The 14814-nt window shown below is 40.6% G+C and overlaps 1 protein-coding gene across 1 annotated transcript in view; it reads left to right on the top strand.

Annotated features, from left to right (window-relative positions):
- CDKAL1 (CDK5 regulatory subunit associated protein 1 like 1) overlaps positions 1-14814 on the top strand; it is a 626461-nt gene that overhangs the window by 594832 nt on the left and 16815 nt on the right. The window lies entirely within an intron of this gene.

The following is a 14814-nucleotide window of genomic DNA, read 5'->3' as shown; positions in this document are numbered from 1 at the left end:
CTAACTTTATATTGCGGCCTCTTCCCCAGCCTCCCCCTGCCCACCCAAAAAACAACAACAACAACAACAACAACAACAACAACAAACCCGGTTCTTGGGCTACTGGTCAACCAGTTAGCTTATACAAGGACCACACTCATTTCTCTTATATCCTGCCACATTAGTGCAAAGTGCTTTTGTTAGTCACATCATGAAGCACAAAGGCAATTGGGTGACAGTGTGTAGGTGGTCAGCACAAATTAGGCAGAGCCAACTGTCAGGGGTCAGGAAATATTTGTTGCGCTAATGAATGAAAGTGAGTGAGACTTGAGGATAAATCTCATGCCCACCAGAAGGATGGGTAGTAACACTGGCGTAAAAAGAGGCCTACAGCATCCTCATAACTAGTTACAAAGTGGTAGTCTTAATCACATAACAGAGCGTACATGGGCCTGTGCTGAGAACCACACTCTTAAACAATGAGGCACTCGCACCAAAATTAACCTAAGGCCAACAACTCCTTACTGGCCTTTCCTGCCCTGTCGGCATATCTCTCATCTTCTTACAGGATGTACCTGTAACAAAACTTTCTCCTCCTACCACCATTTCCAAAAAGCTTCAAGTACCTCTGCCATGTGGTGTTCATCTCAGCGTCAAACTAAAGCAGCGAGTTCTTTATTTTCTGGGAATAGCATGGCATTTGTTAGGGTTAGAGAGACGTTCCTACCCTCCACACATGTTTAAATTGGGGCTCAAAGCTGGTTTAAATGAACATCTTCATGAGTTTAAGGGGAGGGAGTTGTTTTGAAGAGATGCTAGACAGTTCTTTTCATAAGGCTGTGATATTAGAATCCTAGGGCTGCTATAGCTAATCACTCCAAATTTTGTGATCTAAAATAACAGAGCTTAGTCTTTGTCAGTTCAAGTGGCCAGTAGCCTGAAATCAAGGTGTTGGTAGGGCCCCTTCTTTCTCTGAATTCCCTAGGGGTGAAGCCTCCACGTCTCATCCAGCTTCTGTGGCTCCAGGCATTCTTTGACTTAGGGTTGCAGAATCCAATCTCTGCCTCTATTTTCATGTGGCATTTTCCCCTGTGTATCTGGGTCTCTCAGACCTCCCTCTGCTTTTTATAAGAATATTTTCATTGGATTTAGGGCCACTCCAAATCCAAGATAATTTGATCTTGAGATCCTTAACTTAATTACATCTGCAAAGATCTTTCTTCCAAATAAAATCACATTCACAGGTTCTGATGCTTAGGGCATGGACATATCTTTTGGAAAGCCACTGTTCAACCCACTGCTAATAGAAATGTTTCAGATGAGATGGTGGATGAAAAGCTAAAACCTCTTTGGAGCATTGCTCTCTAAGTCCTGCCCTGCATTTCTCTGTTCTCTGAGCCCCGGGCCTCCCCAGCCTGGGCCCAGGATCCTAGGAATCAAGTGTCATTCTTCCCCATCACCCACTTCCTCAATTTCCTACTACCTCCTTTTCTTCCCCCTCCAAACAGAAAATACCCTTTTAAATACATGGCCCTCAAGAAGTAAAGCATTTTGTCATGGTCATACAACAAATTAGCAGAGGCAGGGTTGGAGTTCAGAGTTCCAGATTCCTAATCCAATGTCCTTTCTGAAATAGTTATTTTAAAATCATATTGCTGTGGTTGTAAAGCATGGGAGTAGAGCTTTTGGATTGGAACATTAAGCTTCCTGCTTTCCTGGCAACCTTTACGAGCTGTTTCCAAAGAAACTTATCAGCCTGTCAACATTCTCACCAGTCTCTCTTACCTTCCCAGCGTCATAGGCACGACAAAGTGCAGACAAACGCGCTTCTCACAACCTACTCCGCCAATCTCTATCTAGGAAATTTTTCATGTCTCATGTCCAAGGCATATGATGGCAGCAACTTTCAGGCAGCTGGGCCACGCACTAGCTCTGTGAACTATGCTGACAATTTTTATTTTAATCCTCCTTTATTCACAGTTTGATTTCATTTAGGATTGGCCTCACTTTCTGTTCAAATGCCAGGCCTGCGGCCCCACACTAACTGGCAGAACTATCTAGTCGTTACTACAAAGAAAGAACTCTGCCCCCAGACTCTTGTAAAGGAGTTTGTCTTCTGTGTTAACTCAATCTTCCTGGGCAGCTCCCAGTCCTAAAGCAACAGTCCAGAGAGGGCGACAAGGAATTCCATCTTTACTTTCTGTTTCTTGCAACTACACTGGCTGGGAAATCATTTATTTTTTTCTTTCTCAGATCATGTTTTCGAAGAGGGGGAATAATATACCACATCGTAGGTCTCTGAAATGATAGGGTCCTTGAAAAGATTTTAAAAGGGTGATGCATATACTGTTTTGAATCTGGCCTTCCAGTGCTTATGAAGTCAGAAAACGCTTTAGCACAGGACTCATATCAGGTCAAATATGGAGGCATGAAGCTGATTTTTCAGCAAACACTACAGAGAAATGTACTATAGCAAACAGTAATGGGGCCGAAGAAGCTCATTTCCATTACATTTTCAATTTGACATCTCAGGGTGACCAGCGAGAGCTACACCACAACAAGGAAGGGCCAGCCTGCAGCTCCCTGGCTGCTAAATGAACACCCTGAAAACTATCCTCGTTGTCTTGTCTGTATTCTCTGATTTACTTGATGTAAACCCACTTTAAATGTCTGCTTCTTTGTAAAACTCATTTACAGTTGGAAGTTGTTTTTTTTTTCAAATCAGAGTGATTAAAGCCTAAGAAACCTATAGTCAAATTTGAGCTAACTGGGAAGCACACATTTCAGGAACAGCCAGAGGATAAAGTGAGTCGGACGCACCCCAGTTACCATGGGCCAATTAGACGCAGGTTGCAACTGAGTAAGTATGAAATCAAGGCAGGAGTAAAGGACAAAAGCAAAAGTGATGTTCAGGTTTTCTCTCCTCCCCAACAGAAGTCCAGATGTCAGAATATTCTCACCAACTTGTATCTCAAATTTAAATCATACCAGCCCTGTAAAAAAGGAGGCTGTATATGTTCCTGAAGCTTCCTACACTTTTCAAGTGCAAAAACTATCATCTCCTCAAAGTCTTTCCGGGTTTCCTTTACCATTTATTCCAAGTCAGCAGTTCCTCTCAGGTACACCCATGAATGGGACTTTGTACCTCTTTTGTGTTACATGGAAATGATGAAACTGTGGCTCAGAGAAATTAAGAAATTCGATAAAGCTCACACGGTTAGTAATGCTCAAAGCCAGGACTCAAAACAGGTAATTCCTACTCCATGTCCGGTGTCTTTTCTCTATTTTGGGGACAAAAAACAAATAATTTAAGTACGTAGAGCTGGATTTGCTAACATGACACCTATTTTGTGAAACAGTTAACAATGAGTCAAAATTGAGAGTCTAGGCTCAGAATGTCGATTTGGGAGTCATCTATTTGAAAGTTATGAGTCTGATGAGAATGCTCAGTGAGAGAGTATTTGAGGGAAGCAAAAATGCTTGATGATAAATGCTGAAGGAATTCTCTAATTTAGGAAATGAAGGACAAAATGTGGGCAGGCAAAGGAGATAGAAGGAGCAATGAGAGAGGTGGAAAGAGAAGCAGGAAAGGCTGCTCTGTAGAAACAAAGTTATGATAGAGTTATAAGAAAGAATTCGTGATCAAGAGGATTTCATTGGAGACAACAGTTTTCATGGGGATAAGATCCAAGAAGAATCTGTCTGAATTAAAGTTAAAGAAACAATTGACCTTAGAGATCTGCAGTCTAGACTTCTTTTCTGAGTTCTATACTTGTGTTTTAAAGTCTTTACTTGACTTTATATCATATATTCAAATGTCTTGAACTTTCTTCTCCATTCCTGTACCCTACTCCTCAAATCTGAAATTCTTTCATCACTCTTATTTCAGTGACAATGTCTGTTATTTATTCTCTTATCCAAAAGTAGCCCTTGGTAACATCTTCTTCCTTACCTACTGTATTCAATCCAACATCTTTCTAGCTGCAAGAGAGGCAGGGAAGTTGGCTGCATTTGGCTTGGACCAGGACTTGACAAATGCTTTTCGTAAAGGGCCAAATAGTAAATATTTGAGGCTTTTCAGGCCATATGTTCTGTGTTGCAGCTACTCAGATCTGTCTTTGGAGAGCGAAAGCAGCTACAGACAATAAATGAATGAGTGGACATGTCTGTTTTGCAATAAAATTTTATTTGTAAAATCAGGTGATGGGCTAGATTTGGCCCAAGGATAGTTTAGTTTACCAACCACTGGCTAGACAAAATGTTGCCTTCTTCCAACAGTACACTGTCCTTCCAAACGGTCATAATTCTATGAGCCAGAAGTCAGAGGGACTGGCTGTTGGTGGGCAATTAACAGTGTCTGCCATGCATAGGCAGTGATATTTATTTCTCAGAAGGGGAACTGCCCCTGCCTGAGACTAACAACTACAAACTATTGGAGGTCTTGTTGAATGATGGAAGCTGTACTTTTGATTTTTAATAAAGAGTGTAGTTGAATGTTTTCTCTCCCTAACTGTTGCTGGTAGAAGAAGTTAGTCACTAATCAGTGACTTTGGCAAAGAGACCCACTAATTCTACACATCATCAAATTGTAAAATTTCTAAACTGATGCCCTGGCTCTTGAAACTTGATGGAAGGAAAAGTAGGATTGAAATAGCTGGAGGGAGCTGTGAGGCCAGAGCACCTGTGCCAGTGCGTATGCTAATTTGTTTGGAAATATTTATCTATGCACACAGAGATGGTACACTTGATGAGTAACTGGATTTGTGCTGCACTTACATGCTTTTTCTCCGCCTTTAATGCAATCAGTGCACATTATAGAGGCATGAATATGCAAATGTTGAGTAAAGCTTGAATTTTTTAATTAAAAAAGCTAAATCAGGGGAATTATAAGCACCCAATTTAACATTTTAAATATGAAATGAAATGTTCTCCTTCATTCCCACTCATTGCTATGGTTTTAGTTGATATTCAGCATGAGACTTGATTATTTTATGCCTATCTGTTTTTAAAGGAGTTGGCTTGGGTTTTGGTGAGATCAAGAGGACTGGGGGAGGGAGAGGGAAGGGAAAAACTGGGAGGAAAATGACTGTCTAAAGATTGACTTTTTTCCTGCCCTAGTTGATGTCGTTGGCACACGAAGTAGCTTATTGCTTGTGTATTTGTGAAGAGTACCAGCATATAAATACTCAGCTGGGAATTAAATTTCCAAAAGGAAGCATTTTCCCCACTCAATTTTCTCTTAATTCAGAAAAATTACTTTTAAATTGATGTAACACAGCAGCTTATAACAGTTACATTATCCTCCCCCAGGAATAAATGCAGGCTTTTCTCTGCTCCCTTTTCAAATTGGTAAACAAATTCTCTCTCTTCAGGCTTTACTCTTTCTGAAGAGGAAAGTGAGCCTCTGCTGGCTTGGGATTAAAGAATCCACATTGCAATCGTTGATAATTTATTAAACACTTCCTCATGTGGGATTCACTACTGTCCATAATTAAATTACAAAGACCCATGCCGGGCTCTTTGGAGTTTAGAATCTTCTATGGTCTAAGCAGCTGGGTGATCTTGGCCAAGTGGCAGGTCACGATATTAATAGTAATTATACCTTATACTTCTGCAGCAGTTTATTCAGAGTACTTCTGCCTGTGTGTCCTCATTTAATCTGAAATCTACCTCTGGGCTTCAGGAAGAGAATGGGTCCGGCCTTTTCGAAGTCCTTCTTGGAGCAACCACTATGAATTCTATAAAGTATTTAAATGGGGGAAAAAAGAAAGTGTTAGATTAATGATAATTGCACCAAATTTAACTCTAATTGATATGCTAGTGTGAACAAGTAATAGGAAATCTAGTATGCAGTGACAAAACAATACTTGGTCCATGCTTGCCAATAAGCTCTTAGGTTTCCTAGTTTGGTCGCTTTGTATAAAGGAAATTTCTCCTGGAGTTTATTTTATTCCTAGTATTTTATACCAATTACTATCCTTAGAGTTCAAGGCAATCTGGAATGTCCAAAAACTGAAATTTGCCAAAGGCCGAGGCCCTTCCAACAACAATGGAGACAAAGTGCTCAAGAAATGACTAAATGATCTAATGAGTATGGGCATTAAATGCATAGCTACAGCAAAATTTTCACCCATGTTTCTTTATTACATTGTCTTTTCTGAAATTAGAGAGCTAGCAAGATGTTACTTTGTAACACCAAGTTTAATCTAAATGTTGCTTTTATTTACACCCAAGTGAGGAAAATAATATATTTTTAAATATTTAAATAAATTTTATATTTTGGAATAATTCCAGATTTGTAGAAAATTGCAAAAATAATACAGAGTTCCTCTACACCTTTTACCCAGTTCCCTCAGCTGTTAACATCTTACATTATTAAGGCACATTTGTCACACCTAAGAAACCAACATTGATACATTGCTATTTACTGAATTCCAGACTTTATTTGGATTTCACCAGCTTTAGGAAAGTATTTTTAAATTCCAGATATCTGAGTTTGTGTATAGGGGTCAGCTCAACTATTTCAAATTCTATAAACCAGAGTTTATGAGATCAGTGTTATTGAATCACAGAATGGCATGCTAGTAAAGAATTTGAGGACGTAGGTGCTAACGCATTTTTATAAACAAGGCAAATAAGCATTTGGGGGATACTAAAATTACACAGGACCAGCAAAACTTTAGTTACACAGAATGTTCTGCCCAAACAGCTCTGACTAGTGGCCACTCAGTCTTGGCTGCCCTTTTTCTGGTGAGAAAGAATCCTTGTACACACAGGAGCATGTTCATAACACATTGAAATAAAAAGTCCCTTATGTTGTCATGTGCAGAAAGATCCAAATTTTCATAATCCCCTTCATCTATTAAAGGAGAATTCTGTGGCATGAGCCATTGCAGAAAAGATAGGTGAGATTTACGAAAAGGGTGTGATTGAGGTGTATTTCCAGCTTTAAACACTGCAGCAGCGAAGTGAGTCATCCTAAGACTGTTAAGGTTGCCTAGGAGTAGGCATTTTATTTGGGCCGTCTGCGTGGATATGAGTTAATCCCAGGTACGTGTAAGGTGGTGTGATCTTGCATGTCAACACAGCAAGAAGCGCAGGAAACACTCTGTCAACACACATAACCATTAGTCTGTCTACAGCTGATGCCTTTGAGCCATCTTATTGAGAATCAAGGCGACTCAAATACATTTCTCCTAGCAGTACAGATGGATACCAGGAAACCGAGCAGATGCATTGTAGCTAATCAGGCAGAGGCACAGCAGGGTAACTAAAAGCTAGGATTCACATGCCTTCATGAACCTTAATTAAAGAGCATGGTGCCTCCTTTTGTTTTATCTGTTGCCAGTGTTTGGTCTCCTATTGTGACAGTTTTTTTTTTGTTTTTTTTTTAAATAGTAACCATCAATTTGCTGTGATAATCTAATGGGGAGACAGAAGAGTACCATGTCTTTGAAAGAGCAGTAATAGTTGCGGCTGCCCAAGAGTTAAGGAGCTGCTGCTCCTGCAGCTGCAAACCAACATTTGCAAAAGCCAAGTGCAAGGGAGGTGGAGAGAGGGTGGGAGGGAGGAATCCGAGATACCTCAGAACTCATCTTGCACTGCCTTATGCAACAGCCAACAGAAACCAAATGTCCTTAAGGGAGAGAGCGCTAAATTATTGAGCACGCTCTTAACAGCAGGCAAGTGGAAAAGGCATCTGCAGATTTGTGTTTCATGCCCCAGTAATAAATACAGTGTTGAGAGAAGAAATCTGTCGTACTAAACGCGCGGGGATGGGGACAGACTGCTAACAGGCTCTTCCATCTAACAGATATTTGAGGCAAAGGTTTTTTGGCTGGGTCCAATGCCCTTCCATGTGAGCTGGGGGAGGGGATAGGGTTGAGGAAGAGATACCTAACCTCATAAATAACTGGATTTCCTGTAGTCGAGTGATTAAACCCCAAGACAATTCAAAAAAAAAAAAAAAAAAAAAGCAAGCCAAGGAAAAACTAGGCGCTGTGGAGAATGTATGAAATGTATCCTCTGGAGTAAGAAGTGTGTTGCCCTTCAGATCAAGCTTCTTGGGAGCAAGAACAATCTCTTATTTGTCTTCTCTTTCTAGTTCTCTGAGTAGTCCCTGGCACAAAGTATCCTACTCGATAAATGTATCTTGAGCCTAGTTTTGTAGACGCTTCTAAATGACACAGTCTCATATTTGTCATTGGGGGAAAATGAAAAAAGACATTTTATCCTAACGGTTTGCATATAAAGATAGTTGAATATCCTTGAGAAAAGCATGGGATTAAGAATCAGAAGTCCTAGGGTCTATCTGTAGTCTGCCTTTTAAATTCAGAAGATTCTTTGCTAAAATACTTAACCTCTCTCTTTCCCAGTGTCTCAAGATGATCTATTTGATAGTGACGAAGGGTGCTAATTGGCTAGGCAAACTGCTCTAGGCTGTGTTACTCCTTTACGTCTTCATTACTCCTAAATCTAGATGAATTCATATTTTTAGAAGACTATTTCACATCCCTCCTTCCCTCAGCAACGCCCCCCCCGCCCCGCCCCAAGCAAGAAACTGCAATTGTGAGGATTAGATGGACCAGAAGCATTCGGAAAGGAAGATATTTAGAGTGTCTTGGTGGTGGGCCTAAGTGAAAGTCAGCCGTGTTTTAAAACCTGTTAATGCAGCACCCCAACTCTGGCTCTTCAGAGAAACTATGCTCGCTCACTCATCACTAAAAACGTTCAATCAAAGTGGCCCAGGCTCAGTGACCTCATTCACTCATCCTGCCGTGCCTGCTTGACCTCAGCTTCCTGCTCCTGTCCCCTGGTCCTGGCACCATCTGGCTTCATATTCTGGATCGTGATATTGACCTCCAGTCTGCTATGTTTCGGTGGCTCATTGGACATTTCCCAGCATGCTTCTCTGTAGAACACAATAGATCCAAGATGGTGATAGAAATGAGTCTTGACATGTGTGAGTTGATGCCTGGTGTTTAGTCAATTACAATTAGTAAGTTATTAAGTCAGGCCAGAGACAGAAACATAAATTGGTCTCATTGTAATCTCGAATCTCACAAGAAAACAGCTGACCAGCCCCCATTCGCCTACCATGAACTTTCTTCTAGTGGAAAAACACTGAGGAAGAAACTATTCTGTGACCCCCTTCTCCTTGTTTGCTAATAGATTTTTCTTTAAAGCAAATATCTTTCAAAAAGTACAAAATGCTTTATTTTCATTAGTTACTGGTGAACCACAGAGAATGGGGCTCATAAAAGAACATTGATATTGAATATGAGTGAAGACTGGAAATTTTCCTTTAAATTAAACCTTGAAACATGTAATTTCTTGTTCTCGAATTTTTGACCTACATAGCAGATCACACATGGATGTAGATTGGCCATTTCTACTGGAGATGACAATTCTCTAGCCTGGAGGACCCTTGGATTCTGGGGGCCTTCAGTTGACAGCCGATGTTTTAATTTAGGTTTATTGTGCAGCTGTGTCCCAAACAGCTTCATATTTGCTAAAAACACTTTGGGGGTCTGAGCCCAAGTTTGGGTTCCTTTTTGCTATGTCCCTGCACACACTGCCATTATATACCTCTAAAGGGCTAATATTGGTTCTCAGTTCTCAGCAGAATATCTTGGAGAAATACACACCTGTGCACTCTCAGCAGGCTTGTAATGGTATTTCTAACATTGCTAGGGATTTGTGTTCATTGTCTACTGGTGACTCAGCATTTGAGGCTAAATGAGCACATTGAATTTGCTCCAGGGCATTTGGAAAAACACTGGAGTTGATATAGCCCTTGCATTTTTGTTACTCATCCTTATGATTCAGCCAAAAGCAAAAATTGAACCCCCATTGTGTGGGTGCTGACCATCACCCTGGAAGCTCAGGACAACTACATAGAATGGAGAAGTCATGGTTCACTTGTGAGAAGAGTGTAAATGGCATAGAAGGAAGCTAAAAAGTGAAAGTGACAGAAACAAGTTAACACAGCCACAACCAACTATCTTACTGCTGTACTGATCAGAAATAACCTTCCCAGCAGATTGATTCACATGGTATTTTAACTGCTCCTAGGGTATAACTGCTGCAGTGTTCCATCTGAAACCCATGTCTGTCTGAGTCCATTGTCTTTCTAATTCATTAGATGCTTTTTTAAAAACAGTTGGTTAGTTAGATTTTAGCTGCACACACTCTAAGCTAGTGAATAACATTACTGTCCGCTAGTTGAGGCCTCAGGATCCAGCTCACAGATTTTGACAACATAAAGGAGATAGAATGAGAAGCAAGCTCACGAAGACTTTCTCTTTAGTCCTTTCTCCCCTACCCACCCCTACCCATCTCCCACATGAATTCTTTATTTTAAATGTGTATGTGTGACAAAGAATATTAATGTGACCATTGAAATGGCGTGCATAGAATGCATTTGGGGCACAGGCCTCTTGACCCCTCTTGCCCTTCCTGCTGCTTGCCCCCATTCCACATTTATGCTTATCTACCCCATTCTGACCAGACTCGACCCAGCCTCTTGGGAAATCAAGACGTCTGAGGCTATGATCTAACTGTGTCCTCAGGGCTGTGATCCTTTGGCTTTTTTCTTTCTTAATTGATTGGAAGTCCTTTTCCCACTTATCACCAGAGCCATTTCACTGCCCCCTCCCCCTTTTACAGATTGCTCTGGGATGCTTCAGAACTCAGGCAACTGTCCTTGGCACCTCCTTTGAACTTCTATAAGGACAACACCATCCAGAGTTGTTTTAAGCATTTCTCAGTAGCTTTAAGGACAAGCAGACAAACTTGTACGCATCTCCAAAATGGTTTGGAAAATCCAGGGCTGATTAGGGTGAACTTTGCTATGGGATGTGCATGGTGCTTGCCTTCCCCTGCTCGGCTGCTGATAGTACTTGGAATGCTTGAGAGTGCCCTAAATGGTTGTCTGAGAACTTCCCCCTTATGATAACTAAACTGTTTCTCTTCCCAGATTCTGTCTCATGAGCAAAATTACACTTCTTAGACATCTCCTTTATAAATATCTTGAATTCAAGGGTCTCCCAAGAGTTTCTGGGCTGGTAGCAAAATCTTGGGGATCCAAGCTGTGACAGGTGGGTTAACTATTAGAACTGCTTAAGTAGTTAAAAGATTGTGAAATGGAAATGAGTTGGATGTCTCAGGAGGCAGTATGTTAGCTCCTCATGGCAGAAGAAGTTAAAGCAGAGGCCAATGAGGCCTCTGTGGAGAAGACAGAAATATCTAATGGGCATAGGTGGTAGCCAGCCTCTGAGTTGGCCCTTATGACCCCACCTCTCGGTACACAGGCCCTGAGTAATTCACCTCTCTTAAGTGTGGGATGGATCTAGTGACTTCTAATAAATAGAAAAAGTGATGGGATATTACTTCTGATGTTAGTTTGCAAAATACTGTGACTTCTGTTTTGTTCGTACTTCTTCTCTTGTCCTCTCCTTTGCTTGCTTGATGAAGTCAGCTGCCATATCGTGAGCCGCTATACGGAGAGGCTCACATGGTGAAGAATGGCGTAAGGCCTCTGGTTAACAGCTCATGAGGAACTGAGGCCCACAGTTAAACAGCCCAGAAGAACTGACTCCTGTCAACAGTTTCTTGAGTGGGCAAGAAAGCAGACCCTTCCCCAGTCCAGCCTTCAGATGACCGTAGCTCCTGCTGACCCTGGGACTACAGCCTGTGAGATGCCTCGAAACAGAGGAGCCAGCTGAGCTGCACTGAGATTCCTGACCCACAGAACTGGGAGGTAACAAATATTGTCATTTCAAGACACTAAGTCTTGGAGTAATTTGTCATGTAGCAGCAGGTAACTAATCTAGCACGTTGAACAGTTGACCTCTGATATCCCTCCCAGACATAGGATTTTATGAGTTTTCAGAGGTTAAAAAATGAGACTTAAAGGTATCGACTATATTGATGTCTAAGCTGTTCTTTCTTTCTTTTTCTCCTCTCTTCTTCTTAAACCCAGTAAATAGTTGTGCTTATCTGTTGGGATTCATTTTTCCTTGTATTCAGGCTTGTCGGCTAGCTGAAGCCTTATTAGGCAGGCCAGAAAAACTAATTCAGCCAGGAGTCTTTGAAAATCCTAGGAAGTCTACCAGGAAAAGGAAGATACCATCTGGTTGCTAATGCATGTTTTTTTGCATGTGAAATAAGAGCAATCACAGCTCAAATAAGCAATTCTGAGGTGTCATTGATTGCTGTGGGTCTGAGCAGTTCTTTCTAATCTAACCTATTATTTTCACCTTTAGCACCAGGGCCCATCAGTGCTAGAACTGAATGGTTCCTTCGGTCATCTATTTGAGGAGCTGCCACAATTGCTTTCTGCATAGATATATTTGTGACCTAAATGCTATCGGTTCAATAAAAGAATTACAGTGCTTTATTGTGACTTGAAGAAGCCCAGGCAAGGTTTTGCCACTGCAGTTCTGAAGATCTATCGCTCTGCCAGACCAGCTCACTTCAGTTAATGTTTTGCATTAAGGTTTCTAGTCTTCATTCCTAGAAACAGAGAGGCAAGGGACATGCTAACACTTGACATTGTTCGAAGAAATAAAAGATGTAGTTTGAAATTTAAGTGATTTAAATAAAAGAAAAATCTCAGCATGGTGAACAGAATTGCCATTCTTTCCCTACCAGGCAGGCACACAAGCAGATTTCACAATGCTTGAGCACTGGTGTATTTTAAACCAACAAAATGGTCTAGAAGACAGATCCTAAGGAATTCAATCATGTGAAAAAAATTGTCCTGTGCTCTCAGCATATCAAGTGCCTAGAATACATTAGAAAAAAAGCACAAGTGCCTGTTTATGCTTCTAAATGGTGTTCTGATTGTAAATTTGTTACAAGCGATCTGTCTCAGGAGCTGTTTTTCTCTGAGGGTGAAGGTGGAGAGAGAACAAGAGAAATTGAGGGGATTCCGAGGTGTGGGGGTTACAGCTGTGACCTGGAATCTCTCATCCCAGTGGCTTGGTGTCATGGATAATTTCAGCCACTGAGTGTGTGCTCAGCATGGTGGTTCTTACATTCCACTTACATGCAAGTTTCCATTTGCAAAGATTTTCACAAAATAATTTATTATATATTTCCCGTAATACACCAAAGAAGATGGATCCAAGAACACAGCTGAGGAAATGGAAACCCAGAGGTTAAGTCTTATTTTTTTTTAATTGTGATAAACTCTAACATATAACATAAAATGGACTATTTTAGCTGTCTTACAGTGTGTGATTTGGTAGCATTAAGTCCATTCATAATGTTTGCAACCATTACCACCACCTAGTTTAGAACCTTTCCTCACCCCAAGATGAATCCCCTTATTCAATAAGCAGGCACTCCCCATTCCTTCTCCTTCCAGCCCTGAGCAACCACTAACCTGCTTTCTCTCTCAGCGCATTTGACTATTTAGGATATTTCATATAAATGTAATTATATAATATGTGACCTTTTGTGTCTGCTTCTATCAGTATTTCATTCTTTTTTAACAGCTGAATAATATTCCATTGTATGGGCATACCACATTTTGTTTAAACACTCATTGGTTGATGGACATGGGTTAAATGCTTTTAAAATTAATTAATGACATTAGTATAAAGTGTTTTAAGTGCCTATGACCAATAGATGACTGTATTAATAATAATGTGCCTATGACCAATAGATGACTGTATTAATAATAATGATCATTGAGTGCTAATCTTCAAAAATATAGTACTTTCTTAGCCTTCATATAATAGGAATAGACTTCTTTTTTTTCTGAAAGCAAGATTCATCTTTATCTTCTAAAATGCTCAAACAGAAAGATATTTGGAAAATGTGATTTTTCTGAGCAAGTGCATCTACTGAATGTTATAGGATATTTTTACTGGTTCTAGTGTTGGCAGGCTGGAGTTCCTTTGGGGAAAAGTTGGTTTTAGTAGCATGATTTTGGAGAGCCTTTCAGGAAGTCTCAGGAGGGAGGTCCAACAGCTCTCTCTAATATGTGGATGTGGATGTTTGGTTCCTGTGATATTCTGGCTAGAATTTCGTCGATATTCATGAATGATTGTACCTCGAGCATGCAAATGATCATCCCCTATTGGAGACATGCTATGTGTTTGGGGTTTTTGTTACTCCAGTCTTTCATCATTACTCCCGGTATTACTGCTGCACCCAACACAGTTGAGCTTGGAGAATGGGTTGGAATGTAGGATGGGAGAGAAACCGCAGGCAGAGCTCCTGACAGTGGGTCTGAGATGGAGAGGTTGGGTTGGATGGACGGAGGTGTTTCTAACCCACAGTTATATGAGAACAAGGGCTATTCTGGTGTGTCATCGGAAACCTTGTGTTTAAACACAAGCTGATTTGGGAACTTCCGAGGGTAAGTAGGTGTCACAGACAAGAGGAATGGGGGCATATTTTGTTCTATAGTTTCTGCAGATCTTGGTCAGTTTTAGTCAACTCAGTCTCGCCTATTTGTAGACTTATATTAGAATCTGCTTTCGAGATACTTCTCAAACTCTGGAAGTTGCATCAGAGGAGGTCGTAAAAATGCCAGCTGCTTCTTAAACTGGGGAAGTGGGAACACAGGTGTTAGGAATTCTATGATTCTTTTTATACCTTCTGTAGGTTTTATAAAAATCATATGCATCTTCTGATTTTGCAACAAATTCTTAAAAAGTCCTACACAAGCCAAGTAGTTACAATTAAAATGGATAATAATAACTTCTTTTTTTTTTTTTTGAAAAGCAGCCCATGCCCTTAATTAGATCACTACATATTCCATACAGCATCTGTTTCATGGTGCTTGCTGGAAAATCTAAATGAGTGATATCGAATAGTAAT

Source organism: Rousettus aegyptiacus, unplaced genomic scaffold, assembly GCF_014176215.1.
Source record: "Rousettus aegyptiacus isolate mRouAeg1 unplaced genomic scaffold, mRouAeg1.p scaffold_m13_p_1, whole genome shotgun sequence".
Classification (NCBI taxonomy): Eukaryota; Metazoa; Chordata; class Mammalia; order Chiroptera; family Pteropodidae; genus Rousettus; species Rousettus aegyptiacus.
The sequence above is the reverse complement of the archived record's forward strand: the minus strand, read 5'-3'. Positions and strand labels throughout refer to the sequence as shown.